Source organism: Caretta caretta, chromosome 5 (assembly GCF_965140235.1).
Source record: "Caretta caretta isolate rCarCar2 chromosome 5, rCarCar1.hap1, whole genome shotgun sequence".
NCBI lineage: Eukaryota > Metazoa > Chordata > Testudines > Cheloniidae > Caretta > Caretta caretta.
Window position 1 is genome coordinate 133,111,529 of NC_134210.1, and position 9,404 is coordinate 133,120,932.

Sequence of the window (9,404 nt, forward strand, 5' to 3'; positions counted from 1 at the left end):
CTAGGGCTAGCCGCCCGCGTATGTAGCCAGGGGGCAGGCAGGTTTGGTCTCAGCAGCTAGCCTGAGCCACTGTCGGTGCGGCTGCAGCCACACTGCTAGTTAATTTAGCTCATGTCTGGCTACCTGCTCTGCAGATGCAACCTCCCCCCTGCAGCGTTGCTGCACCCCCACGCCCGTGACTTGCCCATGGCCACCCGGGAAGCGTGCAGCAGAGCAGGGAACTAACCCCGGGTCTCCCACTGCACCATCCTTCCCATTTTTCCCCAGGGATGCTGAATGGCAGGAACATACAGGCCCAGACAGCCAAAGTGCATTTGGTAATGAGAACCACTTGAGGGGCTTCCTTAGGAGGGGGACACCAAAAGATTAGGATGGCTGAGGGCCTGACCCTGAAGATGTTACCCACGTGTGTAAACCTGACTCATGCCGGCAGCCCCCTACACTTCAGAAACACAACTAGCCTAAGTAAAGCCAGCACATCATGTGAGTAAGTGACTGCAGGAGCAGGCCTTTGTTTTAGAAAGGGGAATTGGAAGTAGAGGTTTGATGGGAATCTATAAAATAATGAACGGCCTGGAGCTGTGCAGGTGAGTAACTCTATTAGCCCGTTCACAGACGACAGGATAAATTAACTCATTTGCAAGCACTAAACTAAAGATGGATACAAGGAAGACTTTAATCAGCTGTATAACTAAGCCAGGAAGTCGCAGTTACAGGAGATTATTGAGGCAAGTAGCGCTGTACATTTGACCCCCAAAGACGATACATTTATGTGAAAGGAGGTCAGTGCCTGCACTAGGCAGGGCAAAACACAAAAGGCGGGATTTCAAAGGCACTCAGCATTAGTCTAGCTCGGAGTTTTTTACCGCTGACTTCAACAGGCGCAGAGCTAGGCTAGCTCAGTTTGCTTTTCCAACTCCGACTCCTATGGGCTCTCATGCTTCAGGCCACAAGGGGGTCAACCAGCTACGCGTAGAAAGAGATTCCTCCATTTGGTATAGACCTGCAAAGTGTGCCAGGTGTGGCTGTGTTTGTTGTATTGCCTGCATCCAGTACAGTTCAGGCTGTGCAAATGGGTGCCAGATCGGATAGAGCGTTGGCCCAGTTCAGTGTGGCAGATGGTGCTACATCAAGGGCATAAATACTATGTTAAGGATGGTTGTTGAAGACCTTGGAAGCCGCACCAGTGGATCCACAAGCTTAGAAAGGCTTAGAAGGATTAGGTTTTTATCAGTAAATGTCAGTTTCACCCCACACAAACCAATGGAAAACTATTTCCACTGATAATAATTGAAATGTACAGACAGGCAAAGTAAGAAATATGCTGCCTGGAAACTTCTTAGAGCCAAAATCCAGGGATGTATATTTTTGAATCAGACTTGTTACCAATAGACGAGCGAATGAATAGTAAAAATGGATCTGACTTGCTGAGTTGCAGATATTTACTTTGTATATTTTGACACGTGATGCTGACAATTTGTGGTTTAACAGTTTACAAAGCTTTTAACTTTTTGAGTCTCAGCATCCACCATGGTTAAATAATTATCTGACCCCCTCATCATTTCCTGCAACTATGAAAATTTAAATAGGTAAAAATAGAAAAATATGCTGAAACTCCATAATTTTGTGCAACTGTGAAAATTTAAAATAGATTTTTTTTAAAAGTGCTTAAAACTAAATGTTGATATTGTCTGTCAAAATTATAAAATAAAAATTGAATTCTGTCAAACCTAACTCTAGAGGAAACAGGTCAGGATGCTGGCTGTGTGGTATTTTTTCCAGCACTGGTTGGAGCAGGGATTTATGGGACCACATCAGAGCTAAGTGAAAGTTACTGAAGTGCGGCCAACATTTTGTTGAGCCTCAGGAACTTTCTAACCAGGTCAGAAACCAGTTGTGTTTTCCCTGGTTTGAAGGCTTTGTTTGCCCCTTCTCCACAGAAGGCCTTTGTCCTTGCCCCTCGGCCACAGTCCTGTCTTTACTAAGTGTCTTCTGGAGGCAGGTTTGCACCTGGACTGGCATCACGGTGCCTGCGGTACAGACATGCCAGCATACTGGATCAGCTATTTAGCTCAGAATACAGCTGCTCAGAAAATGAAAACCTATTTTCATGAAAAATGCTGATTTTTGATGTTTTCATTTCAAAGTGTTTGAAGCAGGACCCATTTCTCCACACTTTCTGTTAATTTTGTGGGGGGGAGTATATTTTAATCAACATTATCCAGCTGGCTAACAGAACCATTCATTAGCCCAAAACCTGGCATGTAGATGTTACACCAAACCTGTTGGTATCAATGGCTCCTCTACCCTCCCAAGAAGCTTTTCTGGAGGGAGGGGAAGTTAAAAAGGCTTCCACAGAACCATGGCAGGGCTCAAAAAAGAGCCATGACAATGATCAAGAGCCTGGAAAAAAAACTATTTAAGAGAGAATTAAAAGATTGGGACATTTTAGTTTTAAAAAGAGAAGAATAGGAAGGGATATGATAAAAGTATATAAGATAATGAATGGTCTAGAGAGGGTAGCTCAGGAGCTTCTGTTCACCCTGTCTCATAACACAAGAACAAAGGGGCAGTCAATGAAATTAATTAAAAGAGGGCAAATTCCAAACTGATAAAAGGCAATACTTTTTCACACAACATGTAATTAGACTGTGGAACTCACTGCCACAGGAAGTCATTGAGGCCAAGAACAGCAAGAGTCACAAAAGGGATTGGCCATTTATATGGATAACAAAACCATCCGGAGTTATAATTAATGACACCAAAATTTTGGAAGGGCTATTAAAGCTCGTGCTTCAAGGCTTAAGTCAATCTCTAACTATTTGATCTCATCCTGATTTCTAATGTTGGGGGCAAATTATCTTACCTCCGACTACAGAAGGGTCCTTACACCTTCCTCTGGTGCATCTGGTGCTGGCCAGTGTCAGAGACAAGATACTGGGCTAGATGGACCTGAGGTTTGATCCAGTCTGGTAATTTCTATGTTCCTAATTTTCATTAAATCAGCTCTGCTGACGTGGCTATGTGAGGAAATGTAGGTTTTTAACCATTTTAAATTCAAGGAAGATAAGGTGGGAAATGAATTTCTTCTTCCAACACCAACCCTGGGGAGAGAGCTTATTCGCTGCTGGAAGAGCCACCGCTCAGCTCCCAGGAGAAGTCGCACTCCTCGGTCTTTGCCCTCCTGCATTCTGTGTCACTATGCAGTAGTTTTGCTCCTGCAAATGGAGCACATACTCTGGCAGACTGGAAGTTCAGGGATGCACAGTCCAGACTAGTGGGGGGTTGTGTCACCCCTGCCCTGCACCCTTGGGTGCCTTATAATGCCTTGCTGAAGTAGCTCCCACCTGGGCTGCTCACAAACAGCCTTCCAGCATGCAAGCCACACCTGAGTGTCTGTGTGTAACTGCAGCCTGGGTTACGCTCTGGCTCTTACCAGCCTGGGTTACACTGCAGGGTGATTGCAACACACTCCCAGTCCTGGATTTCCCCAAGAAATGTATCTCCTGTACTGCCCAGCCCTCTACTGGACAGTACAGATATTTTAAGTCCATTATTCCTTTAAGGGAAAAAGATGCCAATTTATTATCTCAAATAGTTATTCAGACACTTCAATTTAAACACACTGGATTAGATAAAACAGTAAAACAAGTTTATTAACTAGAAAGTGAGAAATTTTAAGTGAGTACAAGTAATAAGGCATAAAAGTCAGAAATAAAGGAAAAATAAAGATAAAACATTTACTAATGTCTAACTTAACAAATTATATTAGATTCAAGCAGAGTTTCTCACCACATGCTCCAGCAGATTACTGACCAAACTCTCAGAGTCCAGTGGCTGCTTCCTTTGTCTCTTCAGGTGCAGGGAATGCAATAGGCAGATGCCTGGGGGGTGATGTCCATCCTTTTCAGTCATCTTCTTGAAAACCATTTCCACCTGAGACCCAGGAGCCAGAGAGTCTTTGTGGAAGGATACTCCCTGCTGGTTTTTTCACCTGTTTGAACTTTCTTTGTCTTTTCTTCCTGATTTATGACTCGGTTTACTGCTTAAATACAAACTAAGTACAGCACACATTCCTTTGATTAGGACAGACCTGTTTGCCAACTTCTGTTTGGGCAGGGCTGTGGGGTTTGGAACGTGTGTTAACATTACCATACAGGGTTATTACTGTATAATGTCACACACACTGTTGCCACACATATTTTGCCAGGACAATAATGATCAGCAAATTACAAGTTTTCAAATGATATCTTACAAGGCCTACTTCATACAAAGATAATTACAATAGTACGTCGGGTGGGCATATAGGAGAATATTGTCACACCAGGGCAGACTCGGAGTTCAGGATGCCCAGCACTGCTTTCCCCCTACTTGCTGGGAGGCCCATCTGTGCCAGACACAGGGCTGGAGAGGAGGGTGATATGAGTGGCAGGACACTTTTGGGGCAGTTCCAGAGCCAATCAAAGACACTGCCCCACCCAAAAGGACAGGCTGCACCGATTTGTCTCTTTCCAGTCTCGGACAGAGCCACATGCTCAGCAGTGACTGCCACACAGCACCAGTGCTCCTCATCCTAATTATGTCCTTTGGTTCGCCACCGGGATCCTGATACGCTCACCTCCCTCTGCCTGTTGTTTCTGGATCACAGATATTACCTGGTAACAATGGGAACCAGGGGCACCACAGTGCTGCAGCAGCAGATCACCTCGCTGGCACAATTTCCATTCAGAGAGCTTGTCGGTCTGTCTGGGCTTGCAACCTTCCCTCCGCAATGGGGTCCCATACTCAGAAGGCTGCAGCTAGTATGCTGGGGATGCTGCTTTCCTCCTGGGTTAGACAAACCAACAGGCTTTGGGGAAGGTTTTTCTGCAAATAACCACCCCATTCAACCCCCACTTGTCCATCAACATATGCTAATCAGCCACGTGCACCTGCTTCAATGCAGTATCTGGAGAAATGGGTTGATAGAGAGGCACTCCGTGGGTAACACATCACCTGCCCAAGGGAGCAATGTGCACAAGGACCAGCCCACTTTGTGGGGGTACCGTTGCGGTCTCCTTCTAGGGCCATGTCTCCAAGGGGTCTGAAAAGGAGCAAATAAAGGATGTAAGAGAGTGAACAATCCTGGGGAAAAGAAAGGAAAAACCCAAGCCCTTTGAGAAACTGAACTTACCAGAAAATAGACGCATAGAAAGTGTGTGCGTGTCTGCGTCGGGATACAGCATAATCCTGCTGATCTCACTGGCAGTCAGGGAGGGATGTGCTGGCTGTAAGTATCCATTCGCAAAGCATGCTGGGAATGGGAGGAGTCTGCAGCCTTATAAAACACAGGCTCTTGGAACGCAGCCAGCATGAGGGAAAGTTGGGCCACGCAAGGAGTGCTATCTCGTGGGCAGAGCATGCTGGCTGTATGAAGGGGGGCTGGGGAGAAGGTGCTGGATTTGAGACGCTGGGCACCCAGGCTGGGGCTTAACTCCTTAAAGAGACCATAGACTCTTCAGAAAGAGAAAGACCCTGGGCACAATGAGCCCTGAAAACTTATGGGGTTAGGGCACTGAATGCTGCTGGTATCCTGTGGCTGCTGGTAAGGTACTTACCAGCCACCTGTTGATTTTCTCCAGTGCACGTAATAATGTGCGGCCAGCCTGGGGATGGTGTGATGGCTGCCATCTTGGCTGAGGGCTAAAAGCATGAGCTGCCATTGCCTGAGCTCAGACGCCCAGAGTGGGCCTGACACACACACTCCTATGCGGGTTACAAAGGCACCAGCGTTTCAGACTGGGCAGGGAACGGCCACATTTGTGCTCACCGTTATGCCAGCCTGTGACGTCACAGGAGTTCTTGCAGAGGGGGCTCATAGCAACAGGCCTCTTTACTCTAGAGAGCCCAGCCTGGGCCAGCCTTTTCATCGCCCACTTTGTAAACCGCTGCCTCAGCGTTTGCCACCTCTTACCCACTTTCATTGCACGGCCTGACCTGGCACAGCAGGGCCCTTGCTGCCACCTACCTTTTGTGACCCTGCTGGGGCACTGTCCAGGCCGATTCCCCACTCTGGCACTTCGAGTGCAGAAGGTGGGGGCCGCAAGGATTCTAAAAATTAATTCTGGCCACGCCAGGCTGGTATTAAACTCCCAAGGTTACAGCTTCTCTCTGACCTTGGATGGGTAGATGCTGCCACCACCCAAGTGCAGAACCCCCTTGAGAGCCCAGGAAGGCGCACTTGGGAATTCCTTTCTGTGGGGAGCCCTCAAGCCCTCTCACCCCCCACCCCTCCAGGGGAGAGCTGAGGAAGAAGAAGAAGGGGAAAAAAAGAAAGAACTCAGCTGTTGCCACCAGCTAATTAGACAACATCTGCACAAACCTCTTAAGACACAAACATCCAATTCTGTTCTTTAAAAAAGGTAAATTTTATTTAAAAAAAAGAAAGAAAATATATCTGGGAATTCAGGCTATTGCTAGATTTTAAAAGAGCAACTATAAGGATTAAGCACCCTGAATAGCTTTCTCGAGGTCCAGCTCAAAGGTTACAAGCAAAACTAAAGCACCTGGGGTTAGCACAGAGGAATCCACAAGCCATAAAGAAATAAAAGGAATAAACCTAATTGCATCTTTCTAGACATTTCCTGAGTCACTTACATATCGGGGGTTTTAAATGAGTAGTTTCTAGGTATGATACAGATGATTTTTCATACCTGGCCCAAGCTTCTTACAGCATAGCTCTGCCCTGTCCGCCTCTCCCCGGGAGAACAGCCACAGGCAGACAAAAGGAGAGTTTTTTCTCCATTTTAAAAAGTTCTAGCCTTCCCATTGTTTTTTTTGGCCAGGCGCCCACTCACTTCCTTTTAGCTATGGATAGCAGTGAGACTTTTTGACCCTTCAAAGGTAGAGCAATTAGAGAACAGCTACTAAGAGGGATTTTATAGCTACTGGCTGGCTGGGTGTCCATAAAAGGGAGGTACCTGCCCCCATCATTTATCACAGGTGCAGTCAGCAGAGTCCCCCTCACACACATCCTGGCAGAGTCCTTTATGTGGGTGGATGGGTGGTGAAGCTTCCCTCCTCTGGGACCCACTGTGGCCCGGCCTAAAGGCCAGGGGTGTCGGTGCAGGAAGGATGGGTCCCAGCATGCCCACAGAGCAGTGGTGGTGGGCCCCAATCTGCCCAGCAAACAGCTGATGTGCAGGTCGCCCCGGCCAACTAGCACCCCAAAAAGAAGCAGGGCCACGGCACAGGGGTGGGATCACAGCACTGGGCAGAGCCCTGGGGTCCCAGGTCCTGGGTTTCCTTCCTCTGGCCCTATTGAGAGGTCTCAATGCACAAGTATCCCGCAGAGCGTGCACTCCACATGTTGCCTCACTGGATAAAGATGAAGCCAATCCTGAAGTTTATAACAGGATAAGGAAGGAGGGGGCAGATCCTCAGCTGGTGTAAATCAGCATTCAAGTCATTTGGGCTACACTGACTTACATCAGCTGAGGTTCTGGTCCAGAGCCTTTAAATTCAGGCATTTCGTCATTGCAGGTTAGTAAACCGACCATTTAATTCAATTAACGTAGACAGGTGAAGTCCCCATTACTATTTGGTGAGACCAGACACTGCAGACATTAATAAGGTAGGAGAGATTGCTGTTATCAGTAGTTTAAATGGCTCAGAGATTCAGAACATCTTTAGAGGTGCATTTGCACTCTCTCCACCCCCTGTTCCTGGGATCATTAATTACAGAAGGAAAAAAAAACAACAACAAAAAGAAAGCGTGGACATTTCTAACCGTAAAACTATATTTCATTCTGGCCTTGATGCACGACAGCACTTCGATGCAGATCCTCAAAATGCATTTAGGCAATGGGAGTTAGGCACCAAATATCTTGGCAGATCTCGGCCTTAAAGAGAGGCTCAAGAACCACTGAAGCCCGTGGCTCTTATTTTATTGACATCACTGGAACTGAAGCACATGCTTAAAGGGGCTTTAAAAGAGAGGCAGGCTGGCCCAATGGTGAGCGGGAGAGGCTAGGACTTGGCAGATTTGGGTTCAATTCTTTGCTCTGCGACAGACTTCGTCGGGGAAGTCACTTTGCCTTCATGAGTCTCAGTTCCCCATCTGTACAACAGGGATAACAGCACTTCCCCACCTCCCAGGGCTGCTGTGACATGAAAGACATGGTCGTGAGGGCCAGACTTGGACCTTGGATCGCTTCCTAAACTGAGGCTTCTATGGGCAGAGACGTGCTCTAGAAAGAGTCATCTATTTCCCCATGTTGTAATAAGGGACCTTTCTGCAGGCTGGGAGGAACCAGCTTTTCACTGGACATGTTTTAATCAGAACATAATGAGGCTATTTGTCTGAATTACAATAGGTCCTGATATTCAGAATAAATAACCAAGCTGGGTGTTGATTTATTTGGCTTGTATGTCCCTTAAGGCAGGGAATAAATCTTATCCGTGTTCTGCAATATGCCATGGATATTTATGGCACTGTTTGCTGTATTCCGCCCATTTGTACCCCCAAGACCACGCTGCTGTCTAGCTCAAGCGCAGGACTTCTCCTGTGTCTTTTAAACCATGCCTCCTGCCAGCTGTCTGTTGGCAATTCTTCCCAGCGACTGGCTCAGAGTCTGAGTATTGGTCACAGTACAGCTGGCCCTGGTCCATAGGGAAAGTTTTTTGGTGTGTCACTTTATTTGGTAGCCTCTTAGTGTGTTGAATCGCTACATCTTCCAACATAGCCAAATACAGCACTGCACATAGAGAAACGCTTGATAAGCTTGCCCAGTTTAGGAACGTGCTATTGATTTGCCAGCGTTTAACTAATTTTAATGGAGACGGGGGAAGAATTAATTGCTACATATCAAGGATATGCTGCCCATAAATAGAAAAGCTTAAGACAGTGAATAGGGCACTGGACTGGGACTCAGGTCACTTTGGTTCTTTTCAGAGCTCTGTCGCTGACATGCTGTGTGACATTGGGCAAGTCACTTCACCTCTGTGTGCCTCAGTTTCTCCCTTTCTTTGGGGCAGGGACTGTCTCTTACTATGTGTATATACATTGTCCAGCGCAGTAATAAATAATTATAATAGCACTTTTCTTTCATAGAGCTCAAAGTGCTTTACAGAGGAGGGTCGCATCATTTCCCCCGTCTTATAGATAGGGAAACTGAGGAACAGAGCAGTGAAAGAACTTGCACAAGGTAGGCCAGCAGGCCAGTGGCAGAGCTAGGAATAGAATCCAGGTCTGCTGAGTGTCTTTCCAGAGAGCTACTAGACCACACTGCCTCTCAGACTGGGTCAGAATTGTCCCTTCTGGCCTTAAATCAATGAATAATTCTTGCTTCCTTCTATCACTGACAGACCTTACACGAGAGCAGGGGTTCTCAAACTTCATTGCATCGTGACCCCCTTGTGACAAC